Below are 24,814 nucleotides of genomic sequence, written 5' to 3' on the forward strand. Positions count from 1 at the left end.
ATCTAGATTTCCTCTGTTTGGGGTCAGGAGGTGAAAACTTCAAAGGAGAGATTTTGTCTTGATGTCAGGAAAACCATCAGAACAATCAGACCTGTTCAAAAGTGAAATGATCTGCCCCAGGAGACAGTGAGTTAGCAATCCCTTCCAAATTGACCCCTATTATTGCACTTTTTAAAGGACAACCATTTATAAAGTCTGAAGGGATGGATTCTTGGTCAGGCAAAGATTGAACTACATAGTTTCTGAGGTCTCTTCCAGCTCTAAGATTCCACGGTTCTATAATTATGTTTGTGGACACACATTACTGAACCGTGAAAAAATGAATTAATAATAAAGTGAATAATAATAAAATGAATACATGTCCATCAGAAGCCTATCGCATCAGTTCGACACACCCTAGATGGCCTGCTGAACAGGCAGAAGTCTTCAGTTTTGAACCTTGACTACCCAGAAACAATGGATCAACATATCTACGAAGCCAATACGTATTTAGACAGATCAAGGACTTTGTGAGTTAATGGAAAGGAAAGCTGTGATTCTTAAGAAAGTAATCCCTCACGAGTGAAAAAAATTCATAATGATGATTCCCTGCAATCTGAGATGGTTTGCAACATGGTCCAGGCCTAGGACATGTGTACAGGACAGAGGAGAAGCTCCTGGAAAACTGGTGACCAGAAGAAGCAATTAAGTGGTGCTTCAGTCTTGGATAACTATCGGGGATATTTTGATAGGGGATATATAGAAAGCTAATTGCCTTTATTTGGGGATAGGGATAAGGACTAGCCCAGTGATGTCATTGGTGCAGGTAATTTCTCAATAAGAAAATTGCCAATGTAGACTGAAATTTCTTTGTAGTCTTAGAGAGCTGCTTAGGTTACTGAAAGGTTAAATGATCTTAGTGTCACCTCTGTCAGCGTGTGTCAGACATTTCTAGGCTCCAGTTTTCTTATATCTGACTCCTCTCTGTGATCCAGCAGAGACATTGGTCTCTTTGCTGTTCCTTTCACAAGATGCTCCATCTCCTAACTCTGGGCTCTCCTCCATTCCTGAAATTCTTTTCTGTGTCTCCTGGTCTCTCTGGCTTTCTTTAATTATTAGCCAAATTCCATCTTCTAGAGGAAGTCTTTCCTGATCCCGTATGATGTTTGTGTCTTCCCTCTGAGATTATCTCTAATTTATCTTGTATATATCTTGTTTGTACATAGTTGCTTTTATGTTGTCTCTTACATTAGATCAGGAACTCCTTGAGAGCAGGAACTGTTGTTTTGCCTGTCTTTGTTTCCCTAGTGCTTATCACAGTGCCTGAAACTTTAGCAGGCACTATAGAAATGCTTGTTGACTTTCCAAGAGAATGTGGCACCAGCTCTGAAGGTAATTTCAAAGGAGGGCCCCACAGATATTTGGAGCAAAATAAGTGGGTATGTATCCTTCCAAAAGCACTTTTTGGAAGAGAACTCATTGTTTTGGAAAATACCTGGTATTTAAAAAAAATTCAGGTTTTATATTTTGATTAAACTCATTAATCTCTAGTTTGAAAGATGAAGTGAAAATAGAGAAGGAGAAGAGTTAGCAGGATGCAGTGGAGTGAGTTTGGAGTCCAGAATCCTGGGTTTGAATTCTGTCTATGCTACTGTCTACCTACCTGACTTAGGGGCAAATCACTTCACCTGTTTGAGTTTCTCCATTTGTAAAATATATTTGTATTTGCTTGTATTTGATAATCTTCACTTCACTTTAGCTTTAAATCCTATGTAGGGAAGAAAGGAAGGGAATAAACATTTATTAAGCACCTTCTGTGTACCAGGCACTATGATAAACATTTTACAAATATCTCATTTGATCCTCACTATAATTTGGGAGGTAAGGGCTATTATTATTCTTATTTTACAATTGAGGGAGCTGAGGCAGACAGAGGTTAAGTGATTTGTGGATAAGCATACCTCTAGTAATTGCTCAAGGGTGGCTTTGAACTTGTCCTTTTTGACTCCAGGAGGAATGTCATATTCATTTTACAACCTAGCTTGCCTTCAGAAGGATGTATTTCCTAATTACTTAGGTGATAGGTAGGGGCAAAGCCGGAGATTTTTAAAAAAAATGTGATGAACAAAGGGAGTTTCTATGTTTTTTTCTCTTGTGTAGTCTTCGTTTTTCACAATACGTTATATTGATCTCTCTTTCCTTGGTTTATTTCCTCTTGGCTTGAATCTAGGATGTTTCCCAGCATCGCTATGGTATTTCAGAGTTCCAGTGACTAGAATATGAAGTTTGTTGTGTGTCTACGGCTGTGACTTCACTATTCAAAGTAACTGAGACAATGAGGGCAAATGAAATAGTATTTGTAACACATTTAGCATAGTACTTGGCACATAGTTGGTATAGTAGGTGGTAATAAATGCTTATTCCTTCCCCATTTATGACCAGATAATTTCTCCTAGCTTTTATAGAAGGTGTTAATTTTTCTTTTCATCTAATTCCATAAAAATGAGAAAGAATTACAAACCTGGTTGGTCCAGTCATCAAAGATAAGAATTAAAAAAAAAAATTCAAAGTGCTTTGTTTTTAGGCATGTCTTTTTTTCCTGCTGCTTTTCAGAATATATGGACTATAGGACTAGGTTTTTGTTAAAATCAATATAATAATAGTTCACATTTATCTTAACCTGTACGCCAGATGTAATGTGTGCATTGGAAGGTAATCTCCTTCAGAGAAGGAATCTTTTCATTCTTTGCACTGGCATCCCCTGTACTTAGTATATGGGATCTTAGGATCATAGATTAAGAGTCAGAAGGGAACTTTGAGGCCACAAAGTCTAATGCCTTTCTTTTACAGATCAGGAAATTGAGGCTAAAACTACTTAGGTGACTTGCTTAGGGTCATACAGCTAGTAAGCATGTAAGGCATGATTTGAATCCAGGTCATTCTGACTTCTAGTGTAATAGCTTCTTCTTTATCCCATATTAAAATGATGAATGATATTTATTGATGAAATACATAGTTTTACCTATGGATACCAAAGAAGTAGTAAATACAAATGAACAAAGTTAATATTTGTATAGGGCTTGAAATATTGATGCTAAAATATTTTAGCACCAATGGTATAGCTATCACATATATACTTTGTGCAGTAGGTGCTATTATTATCCTGTGTTAGGGTAGGATTCGAGTTTAGAACTCAGAACTCCAATTCAGCATTTTAGTCATTCCTGCACCTGGCTGTTGGTCATTAAAAGTATCATCTCTGCATAATTTAAATTGAGTACTACCCATAAGGCAGGTGAGGTAGCTGCATGGTGGGCTTGACCAAACTCCAAAATATTACAAATTGGCAATAATACAGATGAACTCAGTATAAGAGATGTCACCAGAGAAATGCAGGGATGAAGACAGATGAATCCTATAGTGAGATTGAAGAATAAATAATTGATAACACATGACCAATTCACTGGTATCTGTATAATGTCAGGAGAAAACAATAAAGACCCATTTGTTGGATAAACATTCTATGAAGAACTTACAGGAATATGGGCAAAAATATGTGGCAGCTAGATGGTACAGTGGATAGAGTGCTGGACCTGGAGTTAGGAAGACTTATTTTCCTGAACTCAAATATGGTCTCAGATACGTATTAGCTGTGTGACCTGAGGCAAGTCACTTAACAATGTTTCCCTCAGTTTCCTTATCTATAAAATGAACTGGAGAAAGAAATGGTAAACTACTTCAGTATCCTTGCCAAGAAAACCCCACAGGGAGTCACAAAGAGTTGGACGTGACTGAACAACAACAAAAATGAGCAAAAATTGCACAGGATGGTTAGACATGCATGAGCTGCACTCCACAACCTTTGGAGGGATTGCACACATCAATGAAATCACGGATCCATTAAATCAGTGGCCTATAAGCCATTATTTCAGGTGCTGATCCATTGATCAATGATCACCTTTGATCACAGTGACATGGAGCAGATCAACATCCCTTGCCAAGTTCAGCAGAAAAACTCCTAATCAATATGCTTTGGCATGCTGCTTTGTTAGCAAAACTTGGATTGTAGAGCAGAATTCCTTATTGTATACCATTATGCCTCTGAGTTCATCAGTAATGGCTGTAAGAGTTCAACAAAGACAATTCAGGAAAAGAACTTAATGTGGTGGAGAAAGCACTGGACTAAAAGTAGTTAGGAGACCTGAGTTCTAGAGCAGGCTCTACCAGGCACTAGTGGTATGACCCTAGGCCTACGTCAAAGACTTTCTCTGATGTAATATTGCATAAAGGTGAACCTGTGTTCTTGAAAGTTATGCCAATGGGTATAAACTTTGGTTGGGCTTATACACATAGGAAAAGCTTGAAATAGAGACTTAGTATGAGTTGTCCAAGGATCAATCTATTTAATCTGTGTCCAGAAAGCCATATCACTGAAAGCAATCAATTTTTTTGACTACAGTAACTCAGAAGCAATGGATTGGGAGTCAGAGGACCTTGCTTTGGATCCCTGCTCTCTGATCTCTCTAAGTCTCACCTACAAAATGAAGGGATTGTCATAAATGGTATCCAAGGTCCCTTTTAGCTCTAAGTTCTAATAACTTAAGAACTCACAATATTCTTGTACTAAGGCCATGATCTTCAGATATAATTCAATTTAATTCCAGCCAAGAAGCATTTATCAAATGCCATACACTCACACTCACACACACATATATATTTAGTGGCTGCTAGGAAGTTTTAGATAACAGATACAGTGTTAGACTTGAACTCAGAAAGACTTGATTTTGTCTTAGATCTTCTTAGACACTTAATAAAGTATGACCCTAGGTACAGTCACTTAATATCTCTGTTTTTCAGTTTCTTCATTTGTAAATGGGTGAATAGGTCATATCTCACAGGGATGTTGTGAAGATTGAATGATACGCTTTTTTGTTTTGTAAAATTTAAAGTACTATATAAATGCTAGCTAGACTTGTTATTATTTGATACTAAAGATACAAAGACAAAAAAGGAAATATTTGTGGTCTTAAGCAGCTTTCCTTTTATTGGAAGTAAAAAATCCATAGATAAATCAATACAAATTTATATACCAAGTAAATGTAAAGTAATTGTAGAGAGGAAAGGAATGACAAGAGAAAAAGGACTCAGTACCAGGGAATAGTTGTATGAGTGAAATCATAGATCTTTTTAAGTATTCAAGTTTCTGTGGGCAAATCACTTAACTCATCTGGCCTTTGATTTTCCCAGCTAGATGAGATGATCTTCAAGGTTCCTCTAAGCTCTAACACTTCATGATTCCAGGGACCTTAAAGTTGACTTTTGGGAGGCAAATATTTTCAAACTTTTTTTTAATGTGAGAGGTAATAGCCAGTAGTTTATTAAATTATACTTTGTGTTTTGAGAGGGGCCTTATAGAATCCAGTTGTAAGGATTAAATGCCATTTATAACTTCTTTTGCAGCAAAAAAATAAATCACAGTTCTAGAATTTGTAACGTACAGGTTCAATTCACAGTCCAGTCATTGTTGCTGAAACTTGTACTTGTTTTAGTGGGGAAAGCTCATTTCATTGCATGGAGTAGGCATGTTTCCCAGGTGTGTCCAGCATCACTGGAAAATTGCTTTGTGGATTTCCATGTCACTCAACACTAAAACCTAAAAGACAGTCATCATAGAAGTACCACTGGAAAAGTTTCAATTATTTCCTTGAGGTATAATACTGAAATGACTATAGAGCTTTTGGTGAGTCTGTGGTGGTGCAGGAGAATGGGAAAATTAAATGTACAAGGAGACCAAGCTGGAATCTCTCAAGTGAGTGTGGAGTAGGTAATACAAACTGTAAAAACATTAGGCAGTTTTAAGTAAGTACCATTATAATATAATATAATATTCTTAATATGGGTAGCGTACCTCAGGGGTTATATACTCCAATTTGTACCTGAATTGGAATCCTCCCTCCAAAATCCTTGACAAGGGGCCATTTAACTATCACTGGAGGGGAACCCACTAATTCCAGATGCAGCTTATTTCACTTCAGGATGAGTGGAACAGATATATTTAGTGAATACCCCTCAGGGAGTAGAACTGGTACAGGTGAAGACCCCTCAGGGGCCCCTTGTGTCAGCCTGTTTGTCTCACCAGGCCCTGAGAATCTAAACAATAGAGATTCTGTTTTTCTTAAAATTCTTTTTGTGATATGAGACTTGACAGAGGCTGTTTTTTGCTTACTCCCAGACTGTCTTTACTCACTCCTTTATCTCCTTCCCTAGACAATTATTCCATGTCATGTGACAGTCCTTGAACAGGAGTTGCTCACTCCCATAACCCCCCATTTTTCTAAAAATTACTCTTGTATGCTTATTCTTTGTTGCTGGGGTAGATTTTCGAGGATAGATTGTACCCTCAAGGCCCAGCCAATGGGCTAAGAGGAAGGGGGCTAGGGTGGGGGTATTGTGGTCAGGGTCTATAAAAATTGCTGTGCAGGGCACACCCTCACTCTCCTCAGCCATCACCATCTTGAGCGTAGGTGGGAATGCCCTTTCTCAAGAAAGCTGAATAGATATCTTCCTTTTTACTTCTTTGATCAAGACTCTAATTTTATTAAGAGGGTCATCCCACACAAGGACAATCTTAATTGCTGACTGTTTTTCGCCCTGATACCAAGCCTAACTCATTCTCTTTGCAATGTATAGGATCATGGGATCATAGATTTAAACTGGGAGACACTTTAGAGGCCATTGAGTCAACTTTTTTATTTTACAGATGAGGAAACTGAGGCTCAAAAGATTGAGTGACTTGCTCATGATAGCACAGCCTACTGATCCTAATGCTGTCCTCTGTGGCCAAGCAAAACAGTTGACTCCTTCCATATGATAAGCCTTTAAAATACATAGACCTTGCCTTAAGTGTTTTCTTCTCCAAATTAAACATGCCCAGTTCCTTCAGCTAACTTTCATATAAGAGAGCAACCAGGCCCCTCACCAACCTGGCCACTCTTCTCTCTGGATGCATTCCAGCTTCTTAATATTTTTCCTAAAATGTGATTAGAACGCAGTATTCCAAATGTCTTCAAGGAGGGTTGAGATGAAGCTACCTAGACTGACTTGCGTGATAAGGGAAATTTTTCTTTTCAGCATTCCCCTTTCTGTGCTTTCCCCCTACACTTTTCATCTCAATAGAGCTTTTGGTGACCACACACATGTACACAGCACACAAACCTTTTCTTTGTTGATTTAAGTCATTTTTTCTTCTCTATAAGGGTGAGGATAGGAGACTCCTCAAAGAAGGCACTCGCAAACCTTTCCTTTCCCCCCATCACTGAAAGTTTGTTACCTTTTGTGTGTGTGTATGTGTGTGTGTGTGATGGGTCCCTTTTCAAGTCTTAGTGAAGCCTTTGGACTCCCCAGAATAATGCTTTTAAATGCACAAAAGAAAAAATGTAATCACAAAGGAAATTAATTATACTGAAATGCCATTATTAAAATCAACAAGAACAACAAATTCATGGATCTCAGCTTAAGGACCCCCAGAAGCAGGAATGAACCTAGTTCAGCTGTCGCATTTTGCAGATAAGGAAATCAAGGCTAAGAGAGGAGAATTTAATTCAGGAAGGTCCCACAGCTAGACTAGAACCTAGGACTTCTTGATTCTCAAGTTCAATTCTCGAGTTCAAGTTCAGGTTCAATTCTCAACCCTTTTCATTTCCCTTACACTAATTTTTTTTGTGCTTTGTTTTTTCCTCCAGTGCTTTTCTCTGATAGGGATGTGATAAGATAATTGGTACTAATGTGTTAACGGCACATGTCTTTGCACCTTAATTGGTAACTTTTGCTACACAAGATTTAATCCCGAGGAATTAGACTAAGTGGGAACAGATCTCTAAGGGAGAAATATTTCATCAAGTCCTTCTCAGATTCACAGAATCTAAGATTTGGGAATGACCACTTTGGCATCATCCAGACCAAACACTTACTGAAAAATGATCCCCTCTAACAATATTGGGTTGGTACTGGTGGAGGCATTGGGTTGCTAGCAGATATCCCCCAGTCTCTGTTAGCAATCATTTGTGATTGAATTCTGTCAATTAAACACTTTCACTCAAATTCAGCATCCCTTTTGGCAATAATATAGGTATTTTTTTCCTTTTATTGTTTATTCGTTTCCTTCTTTTAAAAAAAGGTTAAATTATTTTAGTATACAACTTTCACTTCCATAAGTTTTAAATTTTTTATCCCTCCCTTTCTTCCCCTCTCCCCAAGATGTCATGCAATCTGATATAGGCTCTACATATACATTCTTATTAACATACTTTCACATTAGTCATATTGTATAGAAAAATTGGAATGAATGGGAGGAGCCATGAGAATGAAAAAAAAAACAAAACAACAACAAAAAGAAAATAGTCTGCTTTGCTCTGTATTCAGACTCCATAGTTTTTTCTCTGGATGTGGATGGCATTTTCCATCATGACTCCTTTGGAATTGTTTTAGGTCCTTGAATTGCTAGGAAGGGCTAAGACCATCAAAATTAATCATTGCACACTGTGGCTGTTACTGTGTACAATGTTCTCCTAGTTCTGCTCACTTCATTTAGCATCAGTTCATATAAGTCTTTCCAGGTTTTTCTGAAGTCTACCTGCTCATCATTTCTTATAGCACAATAATATTCCATTACATTCATATGCCATAATTTGTTCAGTCATTCCCCAGTTGATGGGCATCCCCTCAATTTCCAGTTCTTGGCCACTACAAAAAGTGGCACAGAACTGCTATAAATATTTTTGTACATGTGGGACCTTTTTCCAGTTTTATGATCTCTTTGGGATATAGTCCTAGAAGTGGTATTGTTGTACCAAAGGGTATGCACATTTTTGTAGCCTTTTTGTAGCCCTTTGGGCGTAATTCCAAATTGCTCTCCAGAATGTTTGAATCAGTACACAACTCCATCAACAATGATTTAGTGTTCCAACTCTCCCAACATTTAGTGTGGTACAATGCTGTCTTTCAGAGATGCTGAGGTTGAAGTGTCTATTTGCCACTCATCTCCAACATTTATCATCTTCCTGTTTTGTCAGGTTAGCCAATCTGATAGGTGTGAGTTGTTTTGATTTGCCTTTCTCTAATCAATAGTAATAATAGCTATTATTTATCACCCTGAGAGCCCTTTTTCTTAGGTGGCTTGCTCCCTTAAATTTATTTTTAGAACAACATAGATGAGTGCTCTTTTTTTAGATTTTGCAGTTTGCTTATCTCTTTTAGGTGGTGCACTCAGTATAGTGTTGGGCCTGGAGGCAGGAGCACTTAAGCTCAAATCCAGCCTCAGACACTACCTATGTGACTCTGGGCAAATCATTTAACCTCTATTAGTTTCTTTGCCTATAAAATGGGAATAATAACTGCCTTCCTCTCGATGTTGTTGTGAACATCAAATGAATTACAATTTCCAGTGCCTGGCACATATAGCAAGCATTGTACAATGTTAGCTGTTATTAATGTTATTATTATGATTAGAGAACTTTGATCAGTTTTCTAATTTCTTTTGTTGAGATATCACAGAGTAGTAGAGCACTGGATTTGAGGTTACCATATTGGAGTTCAAATCCTGCTTCCAATACTTGCTCACTGTGTGACTCTGCTCAAGACACTTAAACTTGCTTCTTTATCTAAAATGGGGAAAAAAGAAACCTGCTACCTCATAAGAGTGTTTGAGGCTCAAATTAGATAATGTGTGTAAAGTGTCATATAAATCTCAGCTCTTATGGCTTATATCCTTTCTAAAAATGTATATCGTACTGGTATAAAATTCTTCACATAGCTGTTGTATGACAGTGAAGGTCTCTATTATCTATGATTCACTCAAAACCCAAATGTTTTCTGTCCTTCAATGAACTTGCAAGATTCTGTTTTAGTTGTTTTTTTGCTTTTCCCTGGGAAGTTCTAGATTCAGACTTATCTTTTAAAGTCCAATTCAAATGTTCTCTCTTCTGTGAAGCCTCCATGGATTGTTTTGACTAGTGACCATCTTCCCCCTCAGAACTCATCTGGCACTTTGTTTTGTATCTGTCTTATGTACTTATCAGTGCGTAGAGTGCTGGAACTGGAGTCAGGAAAATCTGAGTCCAAAATCAGCCACTTATTAGTTGTGCCATCCTGGGCAACCTCCACCTGCCTCTATCTACTACTCTGTGCTAACTGTAAAATATTAGCACCTATCTCTTAGGGTTGTAAGGATCTGATGAGATGGCATTTGCAAAACTCTCAGCATGGTGTTTGGCACATAACAGTCACTTAATAAATATATATTCCCTTCCTTTCTTTTGTCACATAATAGTTATCTGCCTTTGGGTCTTAGCCCCATTCTAGACGCCTAGTTCCATGAGGTCAGGGATTGTTTTTTGTGTAAACTTTGAACCCAAACCTCCACCCCTTTAGCACCTACCATAATGTTCTGCATAGGGTAAGCACTTAATACAATATTAATTGAACTGAATTAATTTGATATGTCATGTAATGATTCATTTTATCATTGTCGTAATCATACTCTAAAGTAAAGACTTTACTATGTGACAGTGATTAAATACTTCCTCTCTCTCCCAAACATCTAGCCAAGGCTTTCCTTTTCATCTTATTAAACTGTCATTAGGAGGAAAAGATAAACCAGAGTAATGTAAAATGAGTTGCATATGTCAAGAGTCTGAAATGTTTGGAAAGTACTCTGAGATATTAGTCTTGCAGTTAATTTTCAGTTACATGCAGGGAGATTATATGCATTTTGGTTTACCCAGAGCTAAAAATGGTTTCCAATTTTAATGTACATTGCCACTCCCTTTATTCAGTTCTCTTGCTTACTATATCCTCCTTGCTTACTAATTTTAATACTGTTTCTTCAACTCATCTAGCAACTTGGATTTAGTGCTTAGCCTGCAGTTCAGAAGACCTGAATAAAAACCTTACCTCACACACTCTGTCACTTTGGCAAGTCACTTAATCTATTTGCTTCAGTTTCCTCAACTGTAAAATGGGAATAAAATAGTGCCTACCTCACAGAGTTGTGAAGATCAACTGGGATAATATTTGTAAAGTGTTTAGGTCTGTACCTGGCACACAGTAGGTGCTTAATAGATGCCTGTTTGCTGTCTTCCCCAATTTGTTATTTGCCAACTCTTGAATTCCCTTTCTACTAAACAATATTGTCAAAGACAATTTGGCTATAGAATTTGCTACAAATTCTGACATATCTACAGTGTTCCCAAAATCTTGGTGTCATTTTAAATGTTAATAATGACATTAATGCTTAAAATGGCACTAAGACTTTGGGGTACCCCAGATAATAATAAAGGAAATGCATTTTTTTCTAACTCTCATTCATATTTTGTAATTAGTAGATTCCTCCTTTCAGATTATTTTGCTATGAGCATGTTATTGGGAAAGCTCTTTATTTTTGAGTAAAAAGGGTCAAAGACAAAAATAAGGAAAAATTAATTTTGCCTAAAATGATCTAACAAATCATGAAACATGCATGGTGATGGAGAACCATAAAATTTAGAGACTAGAAGTAACTTAAAAGATTTTTCCAACTCCCTTATTTTACAGAGGTTAGGGTCAAGGCCCAGGTAGAATAAGTGAATGATGATAACAAGATATTAAGAGATACACGTGAGACTAAAACCAGGTCTTCAAACATTTGATCCAATGTTCTTTTCACTTCACCATATTACTTCCTCTACCCTCCCCTTTTTTTTATTGCTGCTACCATTTTAGAGAAAATTCTATTAAATGTGCGTAAAAGGGAGTCTTTCTTGTCCTTCCACTTAGACCTAGGATTATATGGAAGGAACTTTAGAGGTCATCATGTCTAATCTTTTCATTTACAGGTGATGAAACCATAGAATGTAATCTCCTGGAGGGAAGAAATGATGTTATCTTAAGGAGAGTTAAGGAGGGCCCACATCCTTATCATTTAGAAATGGTCTGATGTAGTACAGAGAGCTGGTCTATGGGTTACTATCACCTGCCTTCAAGTCCCTATCTTCACTTTGTGAATCTGAACAAGTCATTTAAATTTTCAATAATCTAGTTAATTCTTAAGAGATCTTAAACTACAAATAGTTGCCCATCTACACTGATAGAGGGAACATTCTCACTAGAGAGTTGCTTACACAGATTAAAACACAGATCTGAACAAAAAAACTTTCCCAATACATTGCAAATATGAGATACTTCATAAATGTGTGTTATGTTGGACTGGAGCTTAGGTTTCAACCCAGGTTCTCCAAATTCAAACCTTGCCATCTTTATACTGCACTATGGGAAAAAACAGATAATATATTTAGTAGCTGGAAGGTCTATTAAAGGTCATCTAGTATAACCCTTTCATTTTATTGATGAGGAAACTAAAGGACATCTCTCCCTCTGCCTGTTTCTCTGACTCTGTCTGTCTGTCTCTAGGCAGCTGGGTAAAACTGTGATTTGTAGTCAGGGAGATTTGAGATCAAATATGACCTCAGGTTCTGACTCTGTGATGCTGGGCAAGTCACTTCTCTTTGTTGCAGTTTCCTCAACTACAGTAGAGGTAAAATGGTAACTATTTCTCAGGGTTGTGAGGATCAGTTGAAATAATATGTGTAAAGTGATTAGCACAGTGCCTGGCACCTGCTGGGTGTTAAATAAATGCCATCAATATGCTCTATAAGCAAAGCAGAATTGAAATAGCTCAAAAGAAATGTGAGATGAATAAATTTAGAGAATCCACCCCAAATGTTCACATGGACTACTTGGCCCACCCAACAGGTGGTCAACCTGTGTGCTAGGGCATTCCAAGTTTATATATCTGGACACACTGTGACTTGATTCTAACATAGTGATGCCATTTTAGTCCTCTTCGAGAATGAAGGACAAAACCAATAGGTTCTAAGCACCTATTAGGTGGTGTGTACTAGGCACATTGTTGGAGATACAAAAGAAGTAGAAGATTTGGTCCTTGCAGTTTGGATGCTTGTGATCTCATTGGGTAGAACAAGATGAAACAAGGAGAGAGTACCTGGCAGAGGACAACCAAGTACTGGGTCCCATAGTACAGTAAAATACAGTATAGCTAGAGGATTCAGAAGAAGGAAAGAACTGGGTAAAAGGGAAAAGCTTCCTGGAGGAGGTGAGACTTGACTTAGGCATGTCCAGTTATCTTCATTCCAACAGAGCCAGAAGACACAGATGGCTTATGATGTCAGTAGGGATTTCCTACTGTCAGCACATTGGATGTGCCAGACAGCCTGGAAAACTCTGAGCATATGGTAGTATTTATTTCTCACTTTGAGCATTACCTAAATATAGGATGGCCTGTTGCCAAGTGGCCTGGACCTAGAGAATGGGGGGCTACCCCAATTCACCCCAAACATTCTTATAGCATCATAAAATTTAGAGATGTAAGTGAGCTTACAGCTCATCTAATATAACCAGTTCTTTTATTTTTCCTTTTTATTGGATATGAGGAAATTGAGGCCCCATGACCATAGGCTCATAGATGTAGAGTCAGAAGTCCTGTAGCCTAAACTCCTCTGCCAAGCCTAGAGGCCTGTATTGGGCTACCCGAGTCTTTCCTACCTCACCTCCGAGGTCTTCGGCTGGCCACGCCGGATGCACGTATGAGAGAAAGGACATTCCAGAGTCGAACAGGGGTTGAGCTTTATTTCAGGGTCTGGGTTACAAATGCACGGGGGTCTTCCTTAGGAGGAAGAGGGGGAGATTTCCTAAGGAGGCTAAGCTTAAGGGATTGGAAGTAGAAGTACAAGCGGGGAGAGAGGGGGAGGGGAGAGAGGAAAGAAAAGAAGCAGAGCCCTACTATCCTCTTTGGCTCCACACGTGCTAAGAGAGCTTTCCAGCTTCCTCAATCCTACTCAACCTTCAGCAGCATAGTTTGCATCTCAATACCGTGCTGTTAGGTAACTAGGTGTGCTCCAATCCGGGACGACCTCGAGGGCAGGGAGACTCCACCCATCATGTATCTCCCAGGGAGAGGCAGAAATACCCGATTTAGCCGAGCTAGCTCAGTCTGACCTTCTCGAACCCCCGCTGTTCATGGAGGGCCTCGTAAGACTCTAAGATTTAGAAGTCCCACTTTTACCCGCCCGAGACTGTCCACACGGAATTGAACTTCCAATCCCAACACTCCTCATTTTACAAGACCTAAAGTGAGTTGCCCACAGTCACACAGATAATAAGCATGGGATCTAGGACTCAAATCCAGGTTCTCTGTCTTCAAATCAAGTGGCTGTTTCAAATCACCCCTTCCTTCCTGAACCTCTTCTCTTCCAAAGCAACTAGCACACACCCCTGCTGGATAGTGTCATCTACTAGGTTTTCACTGCCAACTCTTTCCCTAGGTAAGAGGAGTCCCCTATTACCAAGGACCCATTCAGGAGAACATCATAGGGTTTCCTCCCTTCTATTACTCCTCCCCTCATAATGGAGGTCCTAAGCTCCTTCTATAGGATTTTAGTTCTCCCCTTCTTATACTCTTAGCTTTGTTCTCAGTCTTGAGTCACTTAGATCAAATAGTCATACTGTTGTTCTCAATTGCCTTGCTTCTGGGTCTCAGCCCTACATAATTTGCTTCTCTGGCTCTCAGCTGTAGATTGAAAAGTCTGGGTTTAGGCAAACAATTCTCTTCCTACAACCCTTCCCCTCCTTTCCCCACTAGATCAGGCATTATTAGGACATTTCATTCTAGACCCTCTGGTCAAGGCATGAGAGAGTGGCTCTTGATCCTTTGACTCCAGAAATTGATCCCAAATCTACCTCTCTCTCAGGTTCTAGGTTGTAATTCCTCCTTCATCATTTCTTTACTGGAAGATATCCATGCTCAAGTCCCTGAAATCAGCTTTCTTTCTATTTCTCAGTCACTGTCTCTGTTTCTCTCTCTGTTTCTCTATTTTTAGGTGACCCTGTGATCGGGAATCAGCGAAATCTGAGATCAAATATGGGCTCAGATACCATCTACGTGATGTTGGACAAGTTGCTTAACTTCTCTTTGTCTCAATTTTCTCTTCTGCAAGGTAGGGGTAATAATGGTAACCTTTTCTCAAGGATGTGAAGATCAGATGAAATAATATATGTAAAGTGATTAGCACAGTGCCTGGAACCTTGTGGGTGCTAAATAAATGCTTGTTTTCTCTTTTCCTCTCTTCTCCTCTCCTCTCCTTTCCTGCCTTTCTTCCTTCTTTCCTTTTTTTTCTTTCCATCTCTGCCTTTTCTCACAGTATCTTCATTTTAGCTGGTCTATCAGAAGTGAAATTCTAACTAGTAAGATCCATTTGGCAGATTTGACCTTTGATCTTTCACCTGTTCCCTACTTTAATCTCTGGCTCTGTGGCATGGGCCCATATGCTTTGGTTTTTTTTTGGGTTTTTTTTGCCTCTCTTAGTTTGCTTTCTTGAATGTTGCTCCCCAAAAGGCCCTTTGTCCCAAGCTAACCTGTTTTCCACTTCTGACAATGTGCACTGACTGAGTTGAGTTGTTAGACACATCCCAGAGCAGAGGTTTTGAACCATTTTTGTGCCATGGACTCCTTTGGCAACCTGGGGAAACCTATGGAATCCTAAAAATAGTGTTTTTTTAATCATGAAAGACATAGGATTACAAAGGGAACCAATTATATTTAAATATAATAATCAAAACTTTTAAAAAATCATAAGCCCCAGGTTAAGAACATCTGTTTAGATAATGGATACTTTTCATTGCTTGAAGTTATGAGATCCAGCTTCTTTTATAATTTGTGAAGGCTTGTGCCTCTTCTCCTGGAAGTGTGTATGTATATGTATGTAGGTGTTTGCAAGTGTGTGTATGCAGGTATGTGTGTGTAGGTGTGTGTGTAGGTGTGTGTATCTGTATTTACAATGATTACAAACAAAATTCATGGACCTACAGCAATGTTAACATTATTTAACTCCCACCCTTTTCCAAGCTTATTTTAGCCACGTGGACAATTTCTGAATTTTATGGTCAAGGTTTTGAATATTTTTAATGTGCTTTGGGAACTCACCATGATGACACTTTGTTCAGCTGGGGGCCATGAGATGTAGACCTTGTTGGAGAACAAGGGAATGGGGTATGAATGGCATGAGGCTGCATGCCAATTTACTCTGTAGGTGCTGATTAGGCTAGGGCATCCTTGGGAAGGCTGTAGACCTCCCAGTTTAGCCCACTGTCTCCTCATCCAATTTTTACCTCTCCCACACTGAAAGTTTGGGAAAGGGAAAAAAGAAGTCATTGATACTCAGGGATTGAGAAGACAAAAGTGGAAAGATGACGAAGGGGAGAAGGTAGAGAAAAAAGTGAGAACATAGATCTGTATCTCTTACCACATTTTACTCTCTTTTTTCTATTGTTAAAAATGACTGGATGAGGAAGTGAAAAAGTCCATGTAAAAGAGAATATTAGCTGAGAATTTATTTATTTATTTGGTATAATGGAAAGAATACTGACTTTGGACTCAAAGGACCAGGGTTCTAATGTCACCTCTGACATTACCTGTTTAATCTTCGGCAACTAATTTAACTACCCTGGATCTCATTTCCTCCAACTATAAAATAAGGGGATGGTCCAGATAACCCCTGAGTTTCCTCCACTGCTACACCAATTGCCCTATGGTCTCTGAGATGAATTCCCCGTAAATAGAGAGGGCTATCTCAATCAACCACCAAAATGGTCAGTAGACAGTTCAAACATCAGTTACACTGGCACTGGGCTATCTATGGTCCTATATTTGTCAGATGTTCTGAGAATTCACTATACAAATTTAACTGGATAATGAAACAAGCCTTAAAATTGGTTCCGCATCCTGTTCCATTCCTTAATATCTATCTCCTTGTTCTTCACTGGAAGATGGCCATAGATGGCATCACTTCTCAGACTAATGCAAAGTACCAACCCAATTTGCCTCTTTATATATGTTATTTTGTGTCCCTTCTCTGTCTCTTTACCCATCCCGGAAGTAAAGGATTTAACCAAGTCATAACTGGATTCACCTAAACTAAGATCCTAAATGTGTAAGTGGAAGAATTAAGCAAAGTAGCTGACCATATTAAAAAAAAAAACACAAAACAAAAAAGGAAAATAATATTTCTAAAAAGCCAAAATACAGATAATTAACCTGCTGCTATTGGAGGAATCACTGTAAGACCAGAGTCAATATCTTACAATATTTACTGCATTCTTCAGTGCCTTTATGTCCTTACTACACTCACTAGGAAAATATTTGCTACATTCCTTATTCTGACCTTTAAAAAGTCCCACATTGTAATCAGAGCAACTTTAACCTGTGTGTTAATTACTTTTATTTTCTTTACTGGCCTGTGTCCAGCATAAGACTGTTAAGTGGAGAGAGATAGCTTGAATTCCTTACTGGAACTCAGTTATCTCAATATCCTTTGATATTCTCCCCAAACCCATAAAAAGAAAGTTAGGGGGCATCCAAACAGATTGTCTTAACCTCTAAGATTTTCTTTGATACCTCTTAAGAGAATCTGACAGATTTATTATTTGGTAAGAGCACCATTTTCCTCCTTTTCCTCTATTTTATGTGGTAACAAATCATGGCATCCATGAGAGTCCACTATAATCCCAATCTACAAAGGAACAGAATAGATTGTGTATCTGGCTTCAACATTACACTTTCAGTAATAAAGCTGAGCCACAAAGAGAATGCTGCTAGAAAATCATAGATTATACATCTGGATGGCAGAGGCTCATTGATTTGTTTTTATTTTGTGTCCTAGGAAAGCAAAATCATATTTTTTATAGCACTTGTCAGACTTGTTAATCATCTTGGTTAATCATCTCTTTTTTACAATCAGATCTATAGTCCCAGATAAGATTCATAAACCCTCTGAACTCATGGAATTCACCAGTCTGGGTCATTCAGGGTAATACTTTTGCCTTTACTTCACTTACCTGATGAGTGTTTTATTGATTTCAATGATCTGAGTGGTTGTAGTTATGTAAATCAGGTCCCAGAATTTCACGGGAAGTTAGAAACTCAGAGTAAGGAGGATATAATTTTAACGTACATTTTATGCAGTGTACTAGTAAATGTTTACTGGTATATGGATTATATGCCAGTAAAAGTTAACAACTGGTTATCTGGAAAGAGAATGTATACATAACACAAATGTAAATTAAACTTGCATTATTACTTTTTTCCTCCATCACTTTCTTAAGTCTGGACTATCTACAAAACAATAAATCAAGCTCTGATTTGCAGCATTTGCTGATTTCTGAGGTTTAAGTGCTCACACTGAAAATTTCACAATTGGCTCTTGAGAATATCACAGTAAAAGTTGACTTGAGCACCCCCTACTTTTGTCCTATTACCAATATTCAGGTTTGATTTTATGATGATTATGTGAGGAGTACTACTTTTATATTAGGATAGTAGAAGTATATATTTTTAAGCTTAATGGGACTTCAGAGGACATCTAGTTCAAACTCCTCATTTTACAGATGAAGGTCACACAGTCAAAAGTATTCACGTTTTAAATACAGGTTCTCTGATTCCAGATCTTGTGGTTTTTCTACTAGCACAATATATGATAAAGGTTTTCAGAAAATATTAAAACATCACTTGAACCTGAAATCAAAGGAGGCATATTTAGAACTAGAAGAGGTTTTAGAGATAATATAATATCACCCCCATTTTACAGATGGGAAAACTGAGGCCCAGAGAGGTTAAATGGTGTGCCCAAAGTTACACAAATAATAAGTGAAAGAAGTGGGATTTGAACTCAGTTTCTTTGACCTTTCCATTATATGTTGCTGCTTCTACTCTGTACTGACCTCATTTGCAGGATATAAAGCACTAATTTAATATCTAGCCTAAAAAAAACTCATTACAGAATTGTGCTGTAATGCTCTAACACAAATGGAATCTAGAGAATATACAGGAGCCTTCCTGTAGTAAGGCATTTTTTAAAACTGCGTGTAAGCACAGGTCACATAAGTACATATTTAGAAATATGGCACAGAGATTCCCAGTTTAGCTGATTAAATGATCTCTAGTGAGGTGTCTGTATCATTTACTTAAACATCTAACCAATGACTTGAAATGACACTGAAAATATCCCAGTATCATTTATATGCCATTTGTTTTTTAACTTATTGAATAAAGTTTGTGGAATAACTAGTATTTCCATTTTTTTAAAAGACAGACCACAGACAGTCTGAACTAAAGAGAGAATCATTAAGGTGTTTGCTATGGAAAGTCTTTTAAGGCTTAAAGCAGCAGTATGGAAAATTTTGAAAACTATGAAATTATTGAATAGGATAGTCAAAATTAACAGAAAATAGTATTACAGACCTCAGAAAGCATAGATGGGAAAAGAAAAAGAGTGTATAGGTTTCATGTCTTAAGAAAATTGCAAAAAACCCCCACAAAAAACCAAACAAAAAAACCCAACCCTCTTTGCCCCTTTCCCATGCCAGCCAAAACAAAAGCAAGAATGTTATAAAATACCATAGCTTGTGGAAACCTGTGGTATTGAATTATCAGCTCCTCAAGATGAGCCTTGAAATGTTATCTTATTGTTTAACACGTTTGTAGATATATACATTTACATATACATATATAGGTTACAGACCTTATCAATAGTTGGTCAATTTGAAGTCTCCAAAATTACGATAAACTTCAGATGAGCTTTTTCCTCTTCTTTCTAGGAGAGCAGAAATTTGCCTTGTCTATTTATTAAAATTTGCTTGGTCCGCAGTGAGTTTTGAGCAACTGTGGCCTCAGAGTTGCAAGTGTCCTCTCTGGATATGTCGTTCTTACCTCTCCCCTCCCCATCTATATTTGGTAACTGAACTCATGTTTCATCAGAGGGCCACTATCTGGCATTCCAGTAGCAGAGCCCTTAGGCTTGTAACTCTGAGTAACTGAGGTCTCAGAGTGTGTGGTTCTTAGAAACTAAGGGCAATTAGTGGAAGAAGAAAAGGTCTCTGCTGCAATCAAGATAGTATTTAAACATATGCTCTTACATTCTAAACTTGAAGGTCACCTCCATCACATTTTTTATGTAGTTCCTAATCAATGCAAGACATTGCAATCAATTGGTTAATGGGGGAAAATGGACTCCTTATAAGGAATTCTCATCTTAGCATTTGAGCCCTCAGCTTTCTTCTGTTACCTCAGAAAGGAAAAAATTGATTTTTTTTTTATTTACGTGATAATCTATCATAGACTTGTAAATCAGATTTCCTTTAAAAACACTGACCTCTTATCAAACTAAAGCTTAGAAATCTGACATAGCCTCTTCCTATAAAGAATGACTGTATTTGTAACTATAAGACAACAAACACTGAGGAAAATATGAAAAAGTGAGCATTTTTATAGTGCTTTAAGATTACAGGAGCACTTTATATATCTTATCTCATTTAATGCTTAAGAAAACCTCAGAGCCAGCTAGATTTGAGCTTCAAAATGGTCATGAGCAGATGATGGATATTTCTGGGAGAGTGAGGGGAATTATTATCCATATTTTCCAGGTGAACAAACCAAAGACTTTGGGATCTTGAGTGACTTCCCTTAAGCCACAATATAAGAAAGAGTTAGAAAAAGATTTAAAACTGAGGTCTCTTCTGACTCCAAGTTGAAGTCTCTTTCTGAGTGTTGAGAGTAAGAGATGCATTTTTTTAAAGGTCCAGATAAGTAGTCAACAAACCCACTGAACAGTATTTTATAAGAAATCTCATTACCTTTTTATCAGATACTTGAACTTAGTTATTTTCTACATAGTTAAACAGCTGAGGCAGTTATTCAGATGAATGAATTTAATTTATAATTTTCCATCTCATTTTATTTTTGCACACAGAAACTAAAATTAAGTTGTTATGGATACTATGACTAACAGTACGAGCTTGACCCATGTGGGTGGGGATTTTTTTTTATATGCCACAGAACTAGACTGTACATGAAGAAGAGCTGCCACATTGCTATAAAGAGAAAGGCTATTCAGAGGTGATTTGTGCATTCATCTCCACAGATGCAAACTATTTTACAATTATTCTGTTAGTAACTTTGTAAAGGCATTTTAGTGTATAAGAGCTAGCAGACAGGAGATATGTTAGTGGAATTATCTCTCCATGTTTACATATTGGACTTGGGAGTAAAGAAGTCTTAGGTTTGAATTCTGCCTCAGACCTGACAGTATGATAGTAGGAAAGCCCAACTTTTCTGGGCTTCAGTTCCCTATTCTGTGAAAAAAAGGATTGGATTTCTGATTTCCAAGGTTCCTATGAGCTCTTAATATATATTTTATTTTTTGTAATTACATGTAAAAGCAATTCTTAATATTAATTTAAAATTTTGAGTTACTAATTCTCTTCCTTCCTTCCTCCCTCTCTCCCTTCCGTCTTCCTTAAGAAGGAAAATAATTTAATAAAGGTTATACATGACCAGTCATAAAAAAAATATTTCCATAGTAGTTATGTTATGAAAGAGAACACAGACCAAAAAGAAAAAAAAGAAAAAATAAAGAAAGTAAAAAACAGTATGCTTTGATGTGCACTCAGACTTCGTAAATTTTTTCTCTGGGGATAGATAGCATTTTTCATTATAAGTCCTTCAGAATTGTCTTAGATCTCTGTATTGCTGAGCATAGCTAAGTCATTTACAGTTGATCATCATACAGTATTGTTGTTACTGTGTACAATGTTCTCCTGATTCTGCTCATTTTACTTTGCATCAGTTCATGTAAGTTTCCCCAGGTTTTTCCGAAAGCATTCTGCTTGTCATTTATTATAACACAACAGTATTCTATCACAATCATGTACCACCACTTGTTCATTCATTCCTCAATTGATGAGCATCCCCTCAATTTCCAATTCACCAGAAAAAGAATTGCTATAAATATTTTTGTACATATTGGTCCTTTACTTTTATTTTAAATCTCTTTAGGATATAGACTGAATAGTGGTATCACTATGTCAAAGGGTATACACAAGGATGAAATGAGATAGCATTATGAAATGTAAAGTAGATAATTTTGATTATATTAAATTAAAAAGGTTTTACACAAACAAAAGCAGCATAGTCAAGATTAGAAGGAAAGCAGAAAACTGGGAAAAATTTTTATGTATCTCTGATTTCTCATTTCTCAAATATATAGAGAACTGATTTAAATTTATAAGAATACAAGTCATTCCCCAATTTATAAATGGTCAAAGGGTATGAACAGGCAGTTTTCAGAAAATTAAATCAAAGCTATCTGGAGTCATATGAAGAAATGTTCTAAATCACTATTGATTACAGGAATGTGAATTAAAATAACTCTGAGGTACCACCTCATACTTATAAGACTGGCTAATAGAAAAAGAGAATGACAAATATTGGAATGGATATGGGAAAACTGGACATTGTAGGTGGAGTTGTGAATTGATTCAACCATTCTGAAAAGCAGTTTGGAATTATACCCAAAAGGATTATAAAATGGTGTCTTCCTTTTGATCCAGCAATACCACTACTAGTCCAATATCCCAGAAAGATTAAAAAATGGGAAAAGGACCTATTTGCACAAGGGTGTTTATAGTAACTCTTTTTGTGGTGGCAAAGAATTGAAAATTGGGGTGATATCCATCAGTTAGGGAATGGCTGAACTAATTGTATATGTTCATAATGTGTTACTGTTATTATTATTGTAATGTGTTACAAGAAATAGAGAGCACAAATGCTTTCAGAAAACCTGAAAGACTTACCTTAACTGATACAGAATGAAGCAAGCAAAATGACAACATTATACAAAATAATAGCAATATTGTATGATGAACAACTGTGAACGATTTAGCTATTCTAAGCAATACAATGATCCAAGACAATCCCATGATGAAAAATGGTATCTGCTTCCAGAGAAAGAACTGATGGAATCTGAATACAGACTGAAGAATAAAATACATATCTTTATTTCCTTTTCCTTTCCTTCTCTTTCTCCTTCCTTCTTTCCTTCCTTCCTTCTTTCCTTTCTTCCTTCCTCTCTTTCTTTCTCTCTCTTTTTTTTTTTGTTTTCTTCCACAAATGTATAATATCCCTCATAATGCTTGCCTTCTCAGAATGAGGTTAGGGCAAGGAAGGAGAAAGAAAGAATTTGGAATTCAAAATAAAAAAGTTAATTATTTTACATGCAATTGGAGAAAATGAAATATTTTAAAAGTTTTATATAAAAAAGTTTTTTATAAAAAGAACAGTTTTATGGCTTTTCAGGAATAGTTCCAAATTGTTCTCCACAATGGTTGGATCACTTCACAACTGCACTAGTATCATAATTGGCCCCCTCCCCTTCGACATTTGTCATTTTCCTTTTCTGTCACATTAGCTAATCATATAGGTATGAAGTAGCACCTCAGAGTTATTTTAGCTTGTACTTCTCTAATTAATAGTGATTTAGAGCATTTCTTCCTATGACTATAGATCACTTTGATTTTTTCCTCTGAAAATTGCCTGTTCACATCCTTTGACCGTCTGTCATTTGGAGAATTACTTGTATTCTTATAATTTGACTCAGAAACGTGTCCTTTGCCTCCAGAGGAATTTGTGGTAACACCCTCTCTCCAACTAAGTTTTATGCTTTCCTTCTAATTTTGGCTGCATTGATTTTGTTTGTGGAAAAACTTTCCCTTCTTTTCTTCTATCACCCCACCCAATCCCCTCCATCCTAATTGTAGCCAGTATCCCCTTCCTCCCAGTCTCTGTAGGGTAAGATAAATTTCTATACTCAACTGAGTATGTATGTTGACTTTTTGAGGCAATTCAGATGATAATAATGTTGAAGCGTTGCTCACCACAACCCTCCTTCTTTCCCTTCACTGTAAAATCTCTTTTGCACCTCTTTTATGTGAGATAATTTACCCCATTCTACCTTTTCCTTTCTACTTCTCCCAATGCATCAACTTTTAAAGATTAATAAAAAGAAAATAGAGGAATGGGTGGAGGGGAGAGGGGAAATCCCCTCTCTTGTCCTCTGACAGTCTTTGGAAGAGGCCTAAAAGAAATGACAAAGGTCAATTTCTCTCCCCAGCTGGGCTCTTACTCCAAAGCTGACTTTCTTTTCTCACATCTCAGAGTTTGCTCTGTGTTTTTAAAGGTCATTGGGGCATGACTGATATTCTGAAGAAGTCAAGACATATTAACACTTCTTTATACCTCTTTTGCACTCATTCATCAAAGTCAAAAAGGAGGCAAGCCTTTTACAATGTGTAAATGGACCAGTCTAGGTCCATTGGATTTGAATTTCTTTACAGTCTAGGAATAGGGCAGCTGGAATATGAGCCACTCAAGATTTCATGCCCTTTACGAACTGTGAATGAAATTTCTCAAAGCCTGAAAGGGGGAAATCCTTAACAACTCATTGTCTTGGTTACCCACCCCTTACTCCTGTAATTTTGTCAAATAAGTTGAAAAACTTAATTGATCAGAAATCACCTGCTGATTCTTCCATTCCCTACATAAATCAAATGCTCAGGTAATCAAGTGATGCTAAAATATTGCATTTTACTGTATCTTACAATTATTGGTACATTGGATTGGGAAGAGTGATATCTTGTCTGAGAGTCAGGTAGTGGGGATTAGAACACATCTCTTAATATTGTGTTTAGTTATGGCTAATACTTTGCAATAACTCGCATTTTTATAACTTTCCTCATTTAATTTTGTGAGGCAGTTGTGCAAGTAATATTTTATAGATAAGGAATCTATGGCTCTAGGAGACCAAGTGGCTTATTGCTAGTCACATAGCCCATCAGTGCTAGGGCTAGTACTTGAACCCATGTCTCCTTTACTCTGAGTCCTATAGTCTTACAAGAT

The 24,814-nt window shown here is 37.3% G+C and overlaps 1 long non-coding RNA gene across 1 annotated transcript in view; it reads right to left on the minus strand.

Moving 5' to 3' along the window:
- LOC140506080 (uncharacterized) overlaps positions 1–19,867 on the minus strand; it is a 95,946-nt gene extending 76,079 nt beyond the window's left edge. The window contains exon 1 of the long non-coding RNA XR_011967763.1: positions 19,605–19,867. This is a non-coding gene — a long non-coding RNA (uncharacterized lncRNA). The remainder of the gene's footprint in view (positions 1–19,604) is intronic.
- Between the last annotated feature and the right edge of the window lie 4,947 nt (positions 19,868–24,814).

The sequence above is a fragment of the Notamacropus eugenii genome, chromosome 1 (genome assembly GCF_028372415.1).
Source record: "Notamacropus eugenii isolate mMacEug1 chromosome 1, mMacEug1.pri_v2, whole genome shotgun sequence".
NCBI lineage: Eukaryota > Metazoa > Chordata > Mammalia > Diprotodontia > Macropodidae > Notamacropus > Notamacropus eugenii.